General features: G+C 48.5%; 1 non-coding gene and 1 pseudogene across 1 annotated transcript; both read left to right on the top strand.

The window, feature by feature from the left end:
• The first annotated feature begins 2718 nt into the window (after positions 1 to 2718).
• LOC143999732 (U2 spliceosomal RNA) lies at positions 2719 to 2826 on the top strand (annotated as a pseudogene).
• Positions 2827 to 18894: 16068 nt separating this feature from the next.
• LOC143999832 (U6 spliceosomal RNA) lies at positions 18895 to 19003 on the top strand. Its single transcript, XR_013278157.1, has one exon. It is a non-coding gene; the product is annotated as a U6 spliceosomal RNA (small nuclear RNA).
• The last annotated feature ends 233 nt before the right edge of the window (positions 19004 to 19236 follow it).

Genomic DNA, 19236 nt, shown 5'->3' on the forward strand with positions numbered 1-19236 from the left:
CTGTGCCGCCTATCAGTGCCCACCTGTGCCGCCTATCAGTGCCCACCTGTGCCGCCTATCCATGCCCATCTGTGCCGCCTATCCATGGCCATCTGTGCCGCCCATTTGTGCCGCCCATCGTGCCAGCTATCAGTGCCAATTTGTGCCACCTATCAGTGTCCGTCCGTGTCGCCCATCCGTGCCGCCTATCAGTGCCGCCTATCAGTGCCACTTCATTGGTGCCCATCAGTGCCCATCAGTGTAGCCCCATCACTGCCCATCAGTGAAGGAGAAAACGTACTTATTTACAAAGTTTTGAAACTGAAACAAAAAAAACATTTTTTTTTTCAAAATTTTCGGTATTTTTTTATTTGTAGCGCAAAAAATAAAAACCGCAGAGGTGATCAAATACCACCAAAAGAAAGCTCTATTTGTGGGAAAAAAATGATAAAAATCTCATTTGGGTACAGCGTAGCATGACCGCGCAATTGTCATTCAAAGTGCGACAGCGCTGAAAGCTGAAAATTGGTCTGGGCAGGAAGGTGTTTAAGTGCCCCCCCCCCCCCGGTATTGAAGTGGTTAAAAACTCTTGTATATGCAGTGTTGCCATCACTGGGACTCTGCGCTTTTCTATGAGTCAGGCAGATCTTGGTGGGGGAGGGGGTGGGGGGTAGAAGTGGGCTGTACATAGCTTCCTTAAAAAAAATAAAAAATAAACGGCCCCGCCTTTGGAGCCCTCAGTCCTGATGCAAGCGGTCGGTGGGCAAATATTGAAATTCCTGATGGGAAGGTGTCAGCAGGGCCGGGTTTATAAGGAAGCCAAATTGTCCCTGCCCCCCCCCCCCTCCCCCAACAAATGGGGCCCCCTCTATACACAGACAAGGTCTAACTGTGACCCTAGGTGTCAGTCCGGAGGAGTGGGCATTCCTAAGCTGGCATCCCGGCCAGCACTGAAATTAGCCCGGGAAGCCTTTCCTAGTCGATTGGTCGAATCGGTATGTGACTTGTAGCCGGTGTTCTGTCTTCTCTGCCCAATATACGTGGTGTAAATATCAATGACAGTGGGAGGAGGGGGGGTTGCCATTCTCAGGAGCCTTTCCCTGCGCTTTACATTCTCCATTACAAGCCGATTCCCGTCCCCGACCACTCACTGGCCAGAAAGGCAACCAAAGCGATGTGGGTTCCCTTATTTAAAAGGTTCCCTACCCAGAATGGCCACCAAAAGTCTCATGAGAGCTCAGCGTCCAATCAGACCACTTCTCCTCTATATGGAGTCCCTGAGGGTCCAATTCCTTCATAAGATTACCTTTCCATGTAATATCACAGAGACACCTACAGGTGGGGAGGATAACTACACAAGTAGACCACTCTTGGTAATGCCCACATGTGACGCTGAACCTCCATGATTGAAAGAACTGATATTAATGATGATGCTGGACGTCCTCCAACCAGGAAACGAGGACTCCTCTCAATTTTTTGCCTTTTTTTTTTTTTTGACAGTTTGTGTACAGAGTTTTTGAGTTTTTGGCGTTTTTTAATTAGCCGATAGAGAAAAATATCATCTGTTTAATCATTTGTTGCTATGTTTTTCAGCTTTTTTATCCACTTTTATTTATTTATTTATTAATTTGTAATGTTTTTACTTTTTTTGTAGGGAGTTAGAGGTTAGGGGCTATTTATTTATGTATTTATTTATTTGTTAGGTTAAGGGTTAGGGGTTAATATTAGGGTTGGGGTTAGGATTTAATAGGGTTAGGGTTAGGGTAACCCTAACCCTAAGTGCCTTGAAAAAGTAATAATGCTAAACCCTAACCCTAATATTACCCATAGTCCTCAACTCTAACCCTAAATTTACCCATAGTCCTAATATTACCCATAATCCTCAACTCTAACCGTAATATTACCCATAGTCCTCAACTCTAACCCTAATATTACCCATAGTCCTAATATTACCCATAATCCTCAACTCTAACCCTAATATTACCCATAGTCCTCAACTCTAACCCTAATATTACCCATAGTCCTAATATTACCCATAATTCTCAACTCTAACCCTAATATTACCCATAGTCCTAATATTACCCATAGTCCTCAACTCTAACCCTAATATTACCCATAGTCCTAATATTACCCATAGTCCTCAACTCTAACCCTAATATTACCCATAGTCCTAATATTACCCATAGTCCTCAACTCTAACCCTAATATTACCCATAGTCCTAATATTACCCATAGTCCTCAACTCTAACCCTAATATTACCCATAGTCCTAATATTACCCATAGTCCTCAACTCTAACCCTAATATTACCCATAGTCCTAATATTACCCATAGTCCTCAACTCTAACCCTAATATTACCCATAGTCCTCAACTCTAACCCTAATATTACCCATAGTCCTCAACTCTAACCCTAATATTACCCATAGTCCTAATATTACCCATAGTCCTCAACTCTAACCCTAATATTACCCATAGTCCTCAACTCTAACCCTAATATTACCCATAGTCCTAATATTACCCATAATCCTCAACTCTAACCCTAATATTACCCATAATCCTCAACTCTAACCCTAATATTACCCATAATCCTCAACTCTAACCCTAATATTACCCATAGGGCTCAACTCTAACCCTAATATTACCCATAGTCCTCAACTCTAACCCTAATATTACCCATAGTCCTCAACTCTAACCCTAATATTACCCATAGTCCTAATATTACCCATAGTCCTCAACTCCATCGCTTCTCGGCCTTTTGGCTAAGATCAAGTGTAGTATCTGTTCTTATCAGTTGCCAAAGGAGGCGCTGGCCCATCCCTATTTGAGAGGGTTTGGGCGGCGCTCTCCGATGGTGTAATTTGCATCCCGAAGGATGGTTTCGGTAGGGGCCACGTCGTGCCGCCCGACAGTAAACTGGGGGCCGATGCATGGTTGAGTCTGAGCCATCTGGAAGGATGCCCCTGGTGAGGGCAGGTGCTGCCTGGTCGGATCCAGAGGGCCGGGTACCCGGCCTCTGGTCTGGATTGGGGTAGCTCTAGCCCCGGGCAGTTTTTCGGAAAGGAACGCTGGTTACTCCCTATGGATGAGGGGGAGTGCCGGTTAGTACATCCGAATATAATTAGGAAGGAGTGATGGGAGCGACGGTGGAGCCTGATGGTAAAGGGCTCTCGCCAAGCTTCCTGATCTTCATGCCTTCCTGTCTGGGGTGGGGGCTGCTGTGGTCTGGGCCGGGGGTCGGGGGCGGTCTTGAAAGCCTATGGAGTATGTGCCCCTGGAGTGGCAGTCCAGGGGTGCCTAACAATCACTGTGAGTGAGGGTCACTTTGATTTTGGGCACCACGGTCACTGCACCATGACACGCTTTTTTAGCACCTGCCTCTTGGGCCGGGCCTTTTGGCTGGGACCAGAGGAATTTTTTATTCCTGGCCTGGAGGGCCTGGTCGTTGTTTCACACAACGACCACCTTTTCACTCTCCTCTCCACTATCCCTTCCCCACTTTTTATTTATTTTCAGTGTGTCTTGTCACGTCTTGTTTTGTCACTTTGCACGTTTGCTGTGATGAGTAGGGTCACAGGTTCTAGGGCCTGTCCTGAAAGTCTGGTGTGGGGGTGGACATGGCCTTTTGGCTTAGTTCACCCTCTGCCTCAGGGTTTGGGGTCTTCCTTCGGGGGAGCCCTACCTAGTATTTGGGTGAGTCTGTTTCGGCAGACCCTCCGAAGAACGGGGTCTGACTGGTTTCGGCCAGGAAGACCAAGTTTTAAGTGTCCTTGTCCCTGTCAGGAGCCTAACGCCCCGGGGGATTCAGGACAAGGTCCTCTGATTTTAGAGGACTTGTGTACCCGTCTGCACTTTTTTGTGTCACTCTTTATGTGTGTGCACATTTTTTATGCACCGGGTGAAGTTTTTTGGAGTGTGTTTTGCACGCCACTGGCTTTCAAAAAAAAATAAAAAATAAATAATCCTCAACTCTAACCCTAATATTACCCATAATCCTCAACTCTAACCCTAATATTACCCATAGGGCTCAACTCTAACCCTAATATTACCCATAGTCCTCAACTCTAACCCTAATATTACCCATAGTCCTCAACTCTAACCCTAATATTACCCATAGTCCTAATATTACCCATAATCCTCAACTCTAACCCTAATATTACCCATAATCCTCAACTCTAACCCTAATATTACCCATAATCCTCAACTCTAACCCTAATATTACCCATAGTCCTCAACTCTAACCCTAATATTACCCATAGTCCTAATATTACCCATAGTCCTCAACTCTAACCCTAATATTACCCATAGTCCTAATATTACCCATAATCCTCAACTCTAACCCTAATATTACCCATAGTCCTCAACTCTAACCCTAATATTACCCATAGTCCTCAACTCTAACCCTAATATTACCCATAGTCCTAATATTACCCATAATCCTCAACTCTAACCCTAATATTACCCATAGTCCTCAACTCTAACCCTAATATTACCCATAGTCCTAATATTACCCATAGTCCTCAACTCTAACCCTAATATTACCCATAGTCCTCAACTCTAACCCTAATATTACCCATAGTCCTAATATTACCCATAATCCTCAACTCTAACCCTAATATTACCCATAATCCTCAACTCTAACCCTAATATTACCCATAATCCTCAACTCTAACCCTAATATTACCCATAGGGCTCAACTCTAACCCTAATATTACCCATAGTCCTCAACTCTAACCCTAATATTACCCATAGTCCTCAACTCTAACCCTAATATTACCCATAGTCCTAATATTACCCATAGTCCTCAACTCTAACCCTAATATTACCCATAGTCCTAATATTACCCATAGTCCTCAACTCTAACCGTAATATTACCCATAATCCTCAACTCTAACCCTAATATTACCCATAGTCCTCAACTCTAGCCCTAATATTACCCATAGTCCTAATATTACCCATAGTCCTAATATTACCCATAATCCTCAACTCTAACCCTAATATTACCCATAGTCCTCAACTCTAACCCTAATATTACCCATAGTCCTCAACTCTAACCCTAATATTACCCATAGTCCTAATATTACCCATAGTCCTCAACTCTAACCCTAATATTACCCATAGTCCTAATATTACCCATAGTCCTCAACTCTAACCATAATATTACCCATAGTCCTAATATTACCCATAATCCTCAACTCTAACCCTAATATTACCCATAGTCCTCCACTCTAACCCTAATATTACCCATAGTCCTAATATTACCCATAATCCTCAACTCTAACCCTAATATTACCCATAGTCCTCAACTCTAACCCTAATATTACCCATAGTCCTCAACTCTAACCCTAATTGTCAGGTCACCTTAAGGCGAGATGACAGATGCACACCGTAGGGATCAGGAGTGCACCGCAAGGTTGTGGACCACCCTACGGCTGACTGCTGCAGACGGGGGACAGATCCCACTGGGGTTAGAGCGTAAGATTCCCTGGGGCGCGGAGTCTAAGAGCCAGCAGGTGTTCACCAGCGCCTCTAGTGGTGAGGATGGACTTGGCTGCAACTGGCTCCAGGTCGCGACCCCCAGGGTCCCCCAGCTCACACCCACAGTAGGCAACAGGAGGATAGGGATGGTGAGGGACAAAGCCAAGGTCGGGGCCACAAGCAGACAGGAATAGTCAGGGACACGCCAAAAGGTCAGGATCACAGGCAAACAGGGATAGTCAAAGACACGCCAAAGTCGGTAACGGAACAGAAGAGCACACGGCAGGTAACAGGAAGCTAACACACAAAGGAATACACAATGGTTGATCAGCAGCGTTGGTCTGCAGTGCACAGGTTAATATAGAGCTCCCTGATAGGAGCTAGGGTGGAGCCATGCCAGAGGATGGATACAAAAGCAGACAGGTGAGGGTCGGCTGGTCTCTAGATGAACACATGGGAACAGGTAAGCAGACAAACTATTGCATAACCATGACACTAATATTACCCATAACCCTCAACTCTAACCCTAATATTACCCATAGTCCTCAACTCTAACCCTAATATTACCCATAATCCTCAACTCTAACCCTAATATTACCCATAATCCTCAACTCTAACCCTAATATTACCCATAATCCTCAACTCTAACCCTAATATCCATAACCCTCAACTCTAACCCTAATATCCATAATCCTCAACTCTAACCCTAATATTAAACCCTAATTTGAAACCCTAATATTAACACCAAACTCTAATACGGTGCCTTGAAAATGTATTCATACCCCTTGAAATTTTCCATATTTTGTCATGTTACAACCAAAAACGTAAATGTATTTTATTGGGATTTTATGTGATGGACCAACACAAAGTGGCTCATAATTGTGAAGTGGAAGGAAAATGATAAATGATACAAATAAATATGTGAAAGGTGTGTGTATGTGGGGGGGGGGGGGGGGCATTTGTATTCAGCCCCCTTTACTCTGATATTCCTAACTAAAATCTAGTGGAACCAATTGCCTTCAGAAGTCACCTAATTAGTAAATAAAGTCCACCTGTGTGTCATTTAATCTCAGTATAAATACAGCTGTTCTGTGAAGCCCCCAGAGATTTGTTAGAGAACCTTAGTGAAGAAACATCATCATGAAGGCCAAGGAACACACCAGACAGGTCAAGGATAACGTTGAGAAGTGCTGTGATGGGGTTGTCGGTCCCTTTGGGGTTCTCCTCCACCCTCCCCCCCCCCGGTGAGGCCCAGGCTTTTGGCCTAGGTGCCTTTGGACACACTGCTCCCCTCCACCCTAGGGGTAGCTAATGGGGGGTATCCCTTGGGCCCACCTGCTGCAGTGGTTGGGCCTAGGAGGCGGGTGACTGAACGTCCGCAATCGGGGGACTGCCTGCAGTGGCCCTCCCATAATTTACAGCCTACTGACCAGGTGCTGGGCGGGCGATGGAGGCTGCCTCTTTTCCGTTTTTGGGTGTCCGGCCTCTGTCTCTGCCCCCTGTGAGGGGCCTCTGTCTCTGCCCCCTGTGAGGGGCCTCTGTCTCTGCCCCCTGTGAGGGGCCTCTGTCTATGCCCCCTGTGAGGGGCCTCTGTCTGCGCCCCGTGTGAGAGGCCTTGGTCTGCGCCCCGTGTGAGGGGCCTTGGTCTGCGCCCCGTGTGAGGGGCCTCGGTCTGCGCCGCTATGAGGGGCCTCGGTCTGTGCCCCCTCTGAGGGGCTCGGTCTGGCCCCCCTGTGCAGGGCTTCGGTCAGCGTCACCTGTGCTGGGCCTCAGTCGACGTCCCCTTTGCGGCCTCGGGCGGCAGGGTCTCAGTTGGTGGCTCCCTCCTGAGTTTTTTATGGTGGCGCTTATAAGACAGTAAATGTCACCCGCCGCCTTCCCCTACCTCCTCAGTCTCGAACGATCCTATATCTGCCTCTGCCACCATGGAAGTGGCCCACCTTGCGGGGTTGGTGGCCCAGCTCCCTGTCCTGTCAGGGAGTGAGGATGATTCCTCCACAACTGCAGTGGTGCATGAAAAGGCGCTGGTTGTCGCACTTCTGACATCTGTGCTGGAACTTTTCAAGATGGGGGATGCAGTGGTGGCCGCGGCAGAGGGCCGGTTCCCCTTTTGCACCCATGAGCTGTCTTGCAGGGCAAAAGCATTCCCTTCTCCCTCTAATTTTGCCAAATTTGTCCATGAAGACTGGGAGTGTCCAAAGTGCCCCTTTGTGCTTCCAAAAACGCTTGCTGTAAGGTATCCCTTTGTGGAGTCCCTCCTTCAGAAATGGACTGTTCCACCAGTAGTGGACCTCTAGGCTGTTCAAGGCAACCATGATTCCAATCTAGGAATGTCTGGCTTCTAAAGATCCAACTGACATACCTGGAGGGGGAAACGGGCTTCCAGACTATCTGAAGTCTGCTTTGGCCCCTTCCAGAACATTGGATTATCTGAGCCTGACCTGGGCTTCAGCTCTGGCTCCCCTGGACAAACTCCAGATTTTGCATGCTGCGTTTTTCATTTACTGTTATTCGGCAGGTGGGCCTCCTTGCAGACCTGCAGGTGGGTGTTGGGTCTGTTGGTATCTACCTTTTGAGGCAATTCCATTTGCACAGTTCCATACAAGCTCCCTTCAGGGAGATCCTGGCATAATGGGACAAGTGCCCAAGGTCTCTGGAGAATCGGATTCAGCTGAGCCAGGAAACCAGAGGTTCCCTGGTCTGGTGGCTTTGCTCTCCGGTTCTTCAGTGGGGTAAATCCTTTCTCCCCTTGTATTGAACAGGGTGACCACCAATGCCAGTCTGTCCAGGTGGGGAAGTACTGGGACGCTGGTGGAATCCGGAGTACCGACCAATATCCTGGTACTTCTAGGGATCAGACTATCTCTGGATCATGGATGGGTCGACTTCAGGGGCTCCCGGTACGAATCCAGTCAGGCAATGCAACGGTGGTGGCTTATGTCAATCACCAGGGCGGGCCAAATAGGGTGTTGGCAGCCCTGGAAGTTGCCAGTATCCTCCGGTGGGCAGAACATCTTGTTCCGGCCCTCTCTGACGTGCACATTCCAGGAGTGGAATACTGACAGGCGGATGCCTAAGTCGGCTAGGGTTGGACCACGGAGTGGGCCCTTCACCGGGCCATGTTTCATCTGATATGTCTCCGATTGGGGAACTCCTGAGGTAGATCTGTTTGCGTCCTGGCTCAACAGAACGGTTTCTGGCAAGGTCACGGGATCCTCTGGTGGGCACCTCAATCGCTCTGGTGGCCCATGGGGCCAGTAACGTTTGCTCTACGCTTTTCCTCCTCTCCAGCTGTGGCTTTTGCGCAGGACCACGGCCATGGGGATTCCGGTTCATTCTATTGGCTCCGGATGGGTGCCATCGGTCTGGGTGCGCCTGGTCACCGACATTTCTTGGCGACTGCCTCTCAGGGAGGATCTACTGGCCCAAGGGCCGTTCCATCCTGCTTTAGAGTCACTGGTTTTTACAGCCTGGCTGTGATGAGCCAGGTGCTGCAGTTCCGACGCTGCTGATGGCTAGGTAGTCTACCTCCAGATGTGGAAAGCGCATATATCCTGGTGTGAGTCACCGGGCATTCATCCTTGTTCCCTCTCAGTGGCTCCAATTACAGCCTCCCTTCATGGGAGGTTGAGCAGGAATGGGCCTCGAGTACCCTCAAGGGCCAGGTGCCAAGTGTCTTCTTCAGTGTCCCCTGGTCTTACACTCCCTGGTGCGTACCCTTTTATTCAAGGGGTTGGACGTCTTGTTCCATCGGTGTGGTCTCTTCTACCGCCGTGGGATCTGAACTTAGTGATTTTGGTTCTACAGAAGCCTCTCTTTCAATATATTCAGGAGATTCCACGACTTACTCTGTCTCGGAAGGTGGCCTCTAGGTGGCTATCACCTCTGCTGGCAAAATGGTGGCGTTCTCTTGTCGTACACCTTTCCCGGTGTTACACAAGGTTAAGATGGTTCTTCACCCTTTTCCGTCATTCCTGCCTCGGATTTCCCTTTGAAAAAGGACACTGCGTTACCTTCCTTGTGTCCTTGGTCAACACATCTTAAAGCGGGAGTCTGCTGGGACTCCGCGTATTTATTTTTTTTAAAAGCCAGCAGCTACAAATACTGCAGCTGCTGACTTTTAAAATAGTGACACTTACCTGTCCAGCGCGCCCGCGATGTCGGCACCCGAAGCCGATGGTGCTGCCGCCGCCATCTTGGGTATGGGAATCAGGAAGTGGAGCCTTTCGGGCTTCATTTCACGGTTCCCTACTGCGCATGCGCGAATCGCGCTGCGCAATAAGGACGGTCCCCGCTGCCTCTGGGATCCGTGTGTTTCCCAGCAGGCAGCGGGGCACTTGCGGAAAGGGGCGTAATGTACGCCCCTTTCCGCAGAGAGCTAGCCCGGAAGTGGGTGCAGTTACCTGGATTATCCAGGTAACTACACCCCCCTCCCCCCTGAAAGGTGCCAATTGTGGCGCCGGAGGGAGGGAGGGTTCCGATGAGCGGAAGGTCCACTTTAGGGTGGACCTCCGCTTTAAGGAATTTGCCTTATCTGCCCTGGATGTGGTTTGGTGAGATTCGGGTGTATTTGGCAGGCACTTTTTGGAGGTCACTGTGATCAGGAACGGACCAAGAAAGGGGCTGTCTGCGTTTTCTGCTACTGTTTCTGGATGGATCGGAACATATGACGACACGGGCCTATTCTATCAGGAATCGGGTTCCTCCTTTCCCTGTTACAGCACGTTCTTCTCGGACGCTTAGTGCTCTTGGGCCTTCTGTCATCAGGCATTCGTTGCGCAAGTTTGCAAAGGCGCCCACTTGCCTTGTCGGTGTACACTTTCACAACGTTCTACGAAATGGATGGGTTGGCATCTGCAGATGCCTCCTTTTGGCTGCAAAGGTTTTGCAGGCCGCTGTTTAGAGGGTCTGTTCCCTCTTGAAGGAGTATTGTTCAGGTTGGGCTCCAGTTAGTTCTGTGTTGAGCTCCTGTTGCCTGGTTGGCTCTTGTGTTAGCTGTGTGATTTTTCGTGGTTCCCCCCCTCATGTTTGCCACTGCTTTGGGACGTCCCTATGGTTCTAAATAGGGCGCTGTGTTCTTTGACAGACCACCGCACCCACCCCTCTAAGGAGTTTTAATACTTCTGACACTGCTTGTTACTAAAGTGAAGGTCTATAGCAGAGAGGGGGGGGGGGGGGGGGGTTGTATACCACCTAGGACTGCCCATAGGCGTAGCCAAGTCTTTTTTTCTGCCTACTCCTGTAGGGGGCGGTATAACCCTAAGGTTCTGAATAGTGGAGCACTGCGTCTGTCAATTAAATGGGTTTTACGGTAAGTCAAAAATCCATTTTTTTTTTTATGTGAAGATGAGGTGGGGGGGAGGGGGGGGGTCCAGACCCCTATTGAGATGTGATTAGCACCCATATATTGTCTCTCATATTTTCCGATAAATAATTCCACGCCAGGGCTCTTTCTTCTGGCGCCTTGATTGGTAATTTACAAAGAGAAACAAAAGAGACGCTGCTTGGCTACACACGCCGCATTCTAAGAAAAGCTTCAGAAGGAAAGTAATAAGCTCCTTATTTATATGTAAATTGAACTCAAAGGTCTGTGCAATGACTTCACTCCCGAAACGGACACTTTAATGAGAAAGCACCTTCCCTGCCCTTTCCGCGATGTGCCCAAAATTCATCCCGCCTCATTGCAGAAATTACTCGTCAGATATTTAAATGACCTTCTGCCTTCCGCCTCAGCCGCGTTTACCCCCAGAAGAAAACACACGTTTCTTTCATGTCCGATTCTGCCGTTCAAAAATAACGAGCGTAAAGAGCGATGTGATACCGTGATTTATGATCTGAAGACGGGATAACCGGCCGGGGCTATGCCCGAGAGGGGTCAAAAAAATCCCTTCACTGGTTTGTTTACATGTTGTTATCCCTTCCATCAAGAGTTCTGTCCCTTCCTTTAAAGCACGGGGGGGGGGGGGGGTCTCCAAACTATCCAAATGAGTTTACTGTTCTTCAGACTAAAGGGGGGGCCAGTGTGAGAATTTTTTTTAAAAAAGTGCCTGCAATTAGTGGAACGAGGAATAGTGCCCCATCATTGGGGTCAGTGGGAGGAATAGTGCCCCATCATTGGTGTCAGTGGGAGGAATAGTGCCCCATCATTGGTGTCAGTGGGAGGAATAGTGCCCCATCATTGGTTCCAGTGGGAGGAATAGTGCCCCATAATTGGTATCAGTGGGAGGAATAGTGCCCCATAATTGGTATCAGTGGGAGGAATAGTGCCCCATCATTGGTATCAGTGGGAGGAATAGTGCCCCATCATTGGTATCAGTGGGAGGAATAGTGCCCCATCATTGTTATCAGTGGGAGGAATAGTGCCCCATCATTGGTATTAGTTGAAGGAATAGTGTCCCATCATTGGTATCAGTGGGAGGAATAGTGCCCCATCATTGGTGTCAGTGGGAGGAATAGTGCCCCATCATTGGTGTCAGTGGGAGGAATAGTGCCCCATCATTGGTGTCAGTGGGAGGAATAGTTCCCCATCATTGGTATCAGTGGGAGGAATAGTGCCCCATCATTGGTATCAGTGGGAGGAATAGTGCCCCATCATTGGTATCAGTGGGAGGAATAGTGCCCCATCATTGGTATCAGTGGGAGGAATAGTGCCCCATCATTGGTATTAGTTGAAGGAATAGTGTCCCATCATTGGTATCAGTGGGAGGAATAGTGCCCCATCATTGGTGTCAGTGGGAGGAATAGTGCCCCATCATTGGTGTCAGTGGGAGGAATAGTGCCCCATCATTGGTATCAGTGGGAGGAATAGTTCCCCATCATTGGTATCAGTGGGAGGAATAGTGCCCCATCATTGGTATCAGTGGGAGGAATAGTGCCCCATCATTGGTGTCAGTGGGAGGAATAGTGCCCCATCATTGGTGTCAGTGGGAGGAATAGTGCCCCATCATTGGTATCAGTGGGAGGAATAGTGCCCCATCATTGGTATCAGTGGGAGGAATAGTGCCCCATCATTGGTTCCAGTGGGAGGAATAGTGCCCCATAATTGGTATCAGTGGGAGGAATAGTGCCCCATCATTGGTTCCAGTGGGAGGAATAGTGCCCCATAATTGGTATCAGTGGGAGGAATAGTGCCCCATAATTGGTATCAGTGGGAGGAATAGTGCCCCATAATTGGTATCAGTGGGAGGAATAGTGCCCCATAATTGGTATCAGTGGGAGGAATAGTGCCCCATAATTGGTGTCAGTGGGAGGAATAGTGTCCAATCATTGGTGTCAGTGGGAGGAATAGTGCCCCATCATTGGTATCAGTGGGAGGAATAGTGCCCCATCATTGGTATCAGTGGGAGGAATAGTGCCCCATCATTGGTTCCAGTGGGAGGAATAGTTCCCCATCATTGGTATCAGTGGGAGGAATAGTGCCCCATCATTGGTATTAGTTGAAGGAATAGTGTCCCATCATTGGTATCACTGGGAGGAATAGTGCCCCATCATTGGTATCAGGGGGAGGAATAGTGCCCCATCATTGGTATCAGTGGGAGGAATAGTGCCCCATCATTGGTATCAGTGGGAGGAATAGTGCCCCATCATTGGTATCAGTGGGAGGAATAGTGCCCCATCATTGGTATTAGTTGAAGGAATAGTGTCCCATCATTGGTATTAGTTGAAGGAATAGTGTCCCATCATTGGTATCAGTGGGAGGAATAGTGCCCCATCATTGGTATTAGTTGAAGGAATAGTGTCCCATCATTGGTATTAGTTGAAGGAATATTGCCTCATCATTGGTATTAGTGGGAGGAATAGTGCCCCATCATTAGTATTAGTTGGAGGAATATTGCCCCATTATTGGTGTCAATGAAAGGAAAAATGCCCCTTTGTTGGTTTCATTGAGGGGAATGGTTCCCCAATAATGATGTCAGTGGAAGGAATGGTGCTTCCTTGTTGGTGTCAATGAGAGGAATAGGGCCCAGAGGGTGGGCTAAAAAGCTATTAAAGGGCCCCATTGTCGATGTCAGAGGGAGGAATCGTGCCCCCCCCCCATCACTGGTATCAGTGGTAGAAATAGTGCCCCATCAATGGTATTAGTTGAAGGAATAGTGCCCCATCATTAGTATTAGTTGAAGGAATAGTGCCCCATCATTAGTATTAGTTGAAGGAATAGTGCCCCATCAAGTGATATTTTAGCTGTCGGTGTAGCTTGGTTGGCCCCTGGCTTCTTATATGACTTGGGATCTCCAGGAGGATCACTATGGGCACTGACATCTAGGGGGAGGATGATCGGCCATCAGCTTCCTTCCTCCCCTGATCCGGGGGTCTCTCTCTCTCTTTAGCAGAGCCCATTACCTAGTGTGGTCAGCTTTGATTGACAATGAGATTAAGGTCTGTCTGGCTTTGTGGTTGGGTGCACCACAAGTGCGCTTTGCCCCGGTCAGGAGCCAGGCCCCCCGAGGGGTCAGGGAAGGGTCCTATTTCATCGGAAGGTGAAGTAGAGACCCTAAGTGCATTTTTTTGTGTTTTTTTTTTTCACACACAGTTTTGTTTTTGCGCACCCTGCAGGTTAAAAAAAAAAAAAGAAATGGCTTCTTGGCCTTTTGTTCTTATCAGTGTCCAGTAGGCACGCTCCACTATCATTCTGGCATTTTGGCTGCCATGGCTGGTTGTAAAGTGCCCCTGCTAGTATTATGGGGTTCCTGAGGTCATTTCCTCATGGGAATGAACCTGAATCAAGTGCCCACTGGGGTAAGGTGTGTGTGTGCGTGTTTGTGCGTGTGCGTGTGCGTGTGTGTGTGTGTGTGTGTGTGTGTGTGCGTGTTTGTGCGTGTGTGGGGGGGGGGGGGGGGGTGTCAGTAGTGCTTCCCTAGTGTGGCGGTTCTGAGGGGCCCATTGCCTCCTGATTTAAGCAGTGCTGCTTTGTCTGGTCAGAAGTCAGGGTGGCAGAGAGCCTGATCTTTCTGCCAGCTGTAACCATTAACCACTTCCTTACTGGGCACTTAAACCCCCCTCCTGCCCAGACCAATTTTCAGCTTTCAGCGCTGATGCACTTTGAATGACAATTACGCGGTCATACAACACTGTACCCAAATGAAATTTTTATCATTTTTTTCCCACAAATAGAGCTTTCTTTTGGTGGTATTTAGTTACAGCTCGGAGTTTTATTTTTTGCTAAACAAACAAAAAAAGATGCAAAAAAAAAAAAATCATGTTTAATAGTTTGTTCTAAAATTTTGCAAACAGGTCATTTTTCTCCTTCATTGAAGTGCGCTGATTAGGCGGCACTGATAGGCTGCATTGGTGGGCACTGGTAGGCTGCATTGGTGGGCACTGATAGGCTGCACTGGTGGGCACTGATAGGCATAGTTAAGGCGGCACTAATAGGCACAGATAAGGCGGCACCGATGGGCACAGATAAGGCGCCACTGATGTGTAAAGATGGGCACAGATAAGATGGCACGGATGGGTGGCACGGATGGGTGGCATGGATGGGCACTGATAGGTACCACTGATAGATGGGACTGATGGGCACTGATAGGTGGCACTGATAGGTGGCTCTGATAGGTGGCACTGCTGGTCACTGATGGGCGGCACTGCTGGGCACTGATGGGCGGCACTGCTGGGCACTGATCGGCGGCACTGGGGTGCAGCACCTTTGAGGCAGATTGTGGGCACTGTGGGTGGCACTGTGGGTGGCACTGACGGGGGGCACTTACATTTTATTAGGGTGGCACTGCAGGGGGCAGGTGGGCACTGGCAGGGGGCAGGTGGGCGCTTGCATTGCCGGTGATCGGCTTTTTTTTTTTCTCCTCGCGCTGTCAGCGCGAGGAGGAATACTAGCCGATTACCGGCTCCGTTATGTCACCTGATCAGCTGTCATTGGCTGACAGCTGATCACGTGATAAGGGGTCGGGATCGACCCCTTGCACGGATCGGTGATCAGGCGAGTCTCATGGACTCGCCGATCACAGAGCGCGCCGCGCGCGCCCCTCAGGGGGCGCGCAGGCTGCTCGTACACGGGACGACGTCAATAGACGTAGTCCCGGAAAAGGAGATCCGCGCTGTAGCCGTCATTTGGCTATAGCGCGGATCTCAAGTGGTTAAACATATCTAGCACCCTGATGGTTAGGCAGAGTTGCTACAAAATTTACCTGCCGGGTATAGTTCCCTTGGCTAATTGATAGAAGATCAACTGATTCCAACCTAATTCTGGAATTGCTGCACTTCTCTCTTCTGTCACTAGATGGCCGGGTATCTGGTGGCATTAGAAATTAGAAGGGCATTTCAAGGACAGATTAGGAATAGATGAGATATCTCAGCCAATGGGCAGGGATCTTCTTGGGTCGCTTGGCCTGCTGGGAGAGCCTATTTATTTGTCTGGCGTCACGAGATTGGGGGTTCTGTGCCACCTGGACGGCTGTCTGGGTTGGACGCGTGTTGTGCTGCCCCGGGCTGCTAGGCCGGAGCCTGAGGCCTATCCCGGGGGCATCTGGCTGCCAGGCTGTCTGAGGGCCTATCCAGAAGCAGGAGAGCAGCGCAGGGTTGGGATGGCAGCTTGCAGTCCAACCAGAAGTGACGGTTCTGCCAGCCGGAGAACCTGACGTGGTCGGAGGTAGAGGGGAAGCTGTCGCCACTAAGGGGCCATCCAACTTATTACCGGGGACCACCGTGAGTAACTGAAGCAAGTACCGGAGTAATATTCTCACCAACCGAGAATGCTGAAGAATTGGGAAACTTCAGGAGGTGTCAAGCCAGGGACCCAACCAGAGGAGGTGATTCTTGAAGAGCAGCCTTGTGTGCCAAGCCAGGGACCGAGCATGGCAGTGGGGTGACGCTTGAGGAGTGTCTTGGATGCCAAGCTAGGGACCCAGCAGGGGTGACGCTTGAGGAAGATACAGAGAGAGAAGGTTTGAAGAACTCAGGAGATCCAGTGGCAGTGGATCAGCAAGTCTAGTGAGAGAAACTGGGAGCTTAGTTTAGTGTAGATCTACAATAGGAAATTGTAGAGGAAGTGGAAGAGTTCATTGTAACCTTTTTTAGAAACCATTCAAGATTGTTGCCGTAGGAGACAGCGATCCTACTCATGCAGATGTGGTGTCCGGGCCGGGTGCCTTTCCTGGCATGGTTGTCTACCTATAGAAGTCTTGGAGTCTAACAATTAACATTGAAACTACCAAAGGGTGTCCTGGCCCTAACCCTCTCTCCCGCAGGTCTGTTTAAGAGACAATAAATCTTTATGGATTCAAGAAGTGTCTGACACCCCTGAATCCATCTTGCATTGCACCGCCCATGCCTTGTAACCCACTCTACATAGAAGAATGTCAGCTATGCCCAACTCTGGAGTTCACCACTAGACTCCTGGAGGCCCAGGACCTTGCTTCATATAAAACTGTGCCGAGAGTGCACACCTTGGGTAAAGCACCCCCTTAGGAGTGGTGCTACTTGTATCACTATAGGTTTGGGACCCCACTGTCAGAAAGGGCACTTGGTCACTACACCACTTGGTTTTCCTGCACAATGCCTCATGGGCTGGCCCTCGTGGCCAAAACTGGGGCCATTTTTTTGTTACCAGGCCACAAAACCTAGCCACTGCACATGCACCGGCACTTTTGTTTATTTTTCTCTTCACGTATGTCACATGCACTTATGTGTGTTTAGGGTGTGGATCTAAGGGACTACCCTGAAGCTTAGAGGGAGGATGATTTTGCCCTTAGGTTCCCTCCTCCCCTGTCTCGGGGGGTCTGTCTTCAGGTAAGCCCCTCACCTAGTTACTCAGAAATCAGCTTTGGCTGATCATGAGAAGAGTCTTTTGGCTAGGTGGACCTGAGTGTGCCTTAACTCTCTTGGGAGTCTTGCACCTTGGGGGGCCAGGAGGGGACACTTTGGTGTTTTGTTTGCCACAACCGCAGCCTTGAAAGAAAAAAAAAAAAGAGAAAAAAACATGGAGATCTACCATAATTCCTGGCTCTGTTTCTGTCAAGATTTTTGGTGTTCCCACCTTTGCAAGTTTTAGCTCATCATGTTACTTTTGCTATGAGACAACATTTAGCAAAGAGTGATTGATCCCCCACAATCCCGTCACGAATAACCAGGATGCTGGCTGACGTCATTGACCAAATATGGTCATGAATGGTCAATGGTGTCTCCCCGAACACCCGCTGACTTCTCTTCAATTGGAACCAAGCTGGTTTGGCCGGTGGAATCTGTCATTTAGTGGCTGTAGTAGGGCAGCAACCAGAGTTTACGGGGCAGATGGGTGAACCAGCCATTTACTTGGCCCATTCGGTGAACCGCAGACAGCTTGGGTTCAGGCTGATCTTCTGGTCAACCCGAACCTAAAGCTACTAATCACCTCTATCTCTGTCGTATACGCACCTCATGCCAAGTAATAAATGTGCCTTATTTCCAGAAGTGCGCTATATGATAAAATACGGTTATGTGTATTAATAAGTATCATTATTGCATCTTATCGCATCGTTATTGCAGACCGCACAGCCACACTAGCGGGCTCCTTCTACACCTCTAAATAATTTACCCAGATTAATCAATTAGGCAGCTCGTTATTTAAAAGGGATGTTACTTACGCTGGGCTGTAAACCCTTGAAGGAATTTTAATTAGGTTGAAAAATGCGGCATTGTTATCTTTTTGCTAAATGGGTCCGGCTATTAATAAGACGGGGCGATAGAATTCCAGATGCCTGCCAGGAATCGCAGAGTAAGGGGAATGGGGGAAGAGGGGTTTTCATCCATGTGTGACTTAAAATGCCAATTTCAGCACAATAACATGTGTAAATGAGACGGAGGCACTGCGGTATTGGGCGCCAACTTGGGGTAGACATCATTCTGTCAAATATCTGCTCGGCTGTTTCAGAAATATAGGCTAATACGCAAATTTTAACCTTTTTCAGTATGGATGATGGGTTGTCCATTTGTCTGTCTCTGCCCCTCCCACCTCCTCCTTTGCCTGTCGCACATAGGCTTTCTTAAAGTATGAAAGTGATGACCTTCTTGCATAACATACAAATCACAAAGGGGAAGAACACTAGGAGGTTTATTTAAAAGGTGCGTATACAATGATAGAGCAAAAGTGTTTCGCTGCCAGGACTTCCAATGGTTCTCACAACATTCCTTACAGAACTTCCAATGGTACTTGCAGAATCCCTGCCAGGACTTCCAATGGTTCTTTCAGAATCCCTGCCAGGACTTCCAATGGTTCTCACAGAATTCCTAACAGGACTTCCAATGGTTCTTTCAGAATCCCTGCCAGGACTTCCAATGGTTCTTTCAGAATCCCTGCAAGGACTTCCAATGGTTCTTTCAGAATCCCTGCCAGGACTTCCAATGGTTCTCACAGAATTCCTAACAGGACTTCCAATGGTACTTGCAGAATCCCTGCCAGGACTTTCAATGGTTCTCCCAGAATTCCTAACAGGACTTCCAATGGTACTTGCAGTGCTCACTTCGGCAGCACATATACTAAAATTGGAACGATACAGAGAAGATTAGCATGGCCCCTGCGCAATGGTACTTGCAGAATCCCTGCCAGGACTTTCAATGGTTCTCCCAGAATTCCTAATAGAACTTTCAATGGCACTTGCAGAATCCCTGCCAGGACTTCCAATGGTTCTCACAGAATTCCTAACAGGACTTCCAATGGTACTTGCAGAATCCCTGCCAGGACTTCCAATGGTTCTCACAGAATTCCTAACAGGACTTCCAATGGTACTTGCAGAATCCCTGCCAGGACTTCCAATGGTTCTCACAGAATTCCTAACAGGACTTCCAATGGTACTT

This window comes from Lithobates pipiens, unplaced genomic scaffold (assembly GCF_037356315.1).
Source record: "Lithobates pipiens isolate NorthernLeopardFrog02 unplaced genomic scaffold, aLitPip1_a1.2 Scaffold_19, whole genome shotgun sequence".
Lineage (NCBI taxonomy): Eukaryota > Metazoa > Chordata > Amphibia > Anura > Ranidae > Lithobates > Lithobates pipiens.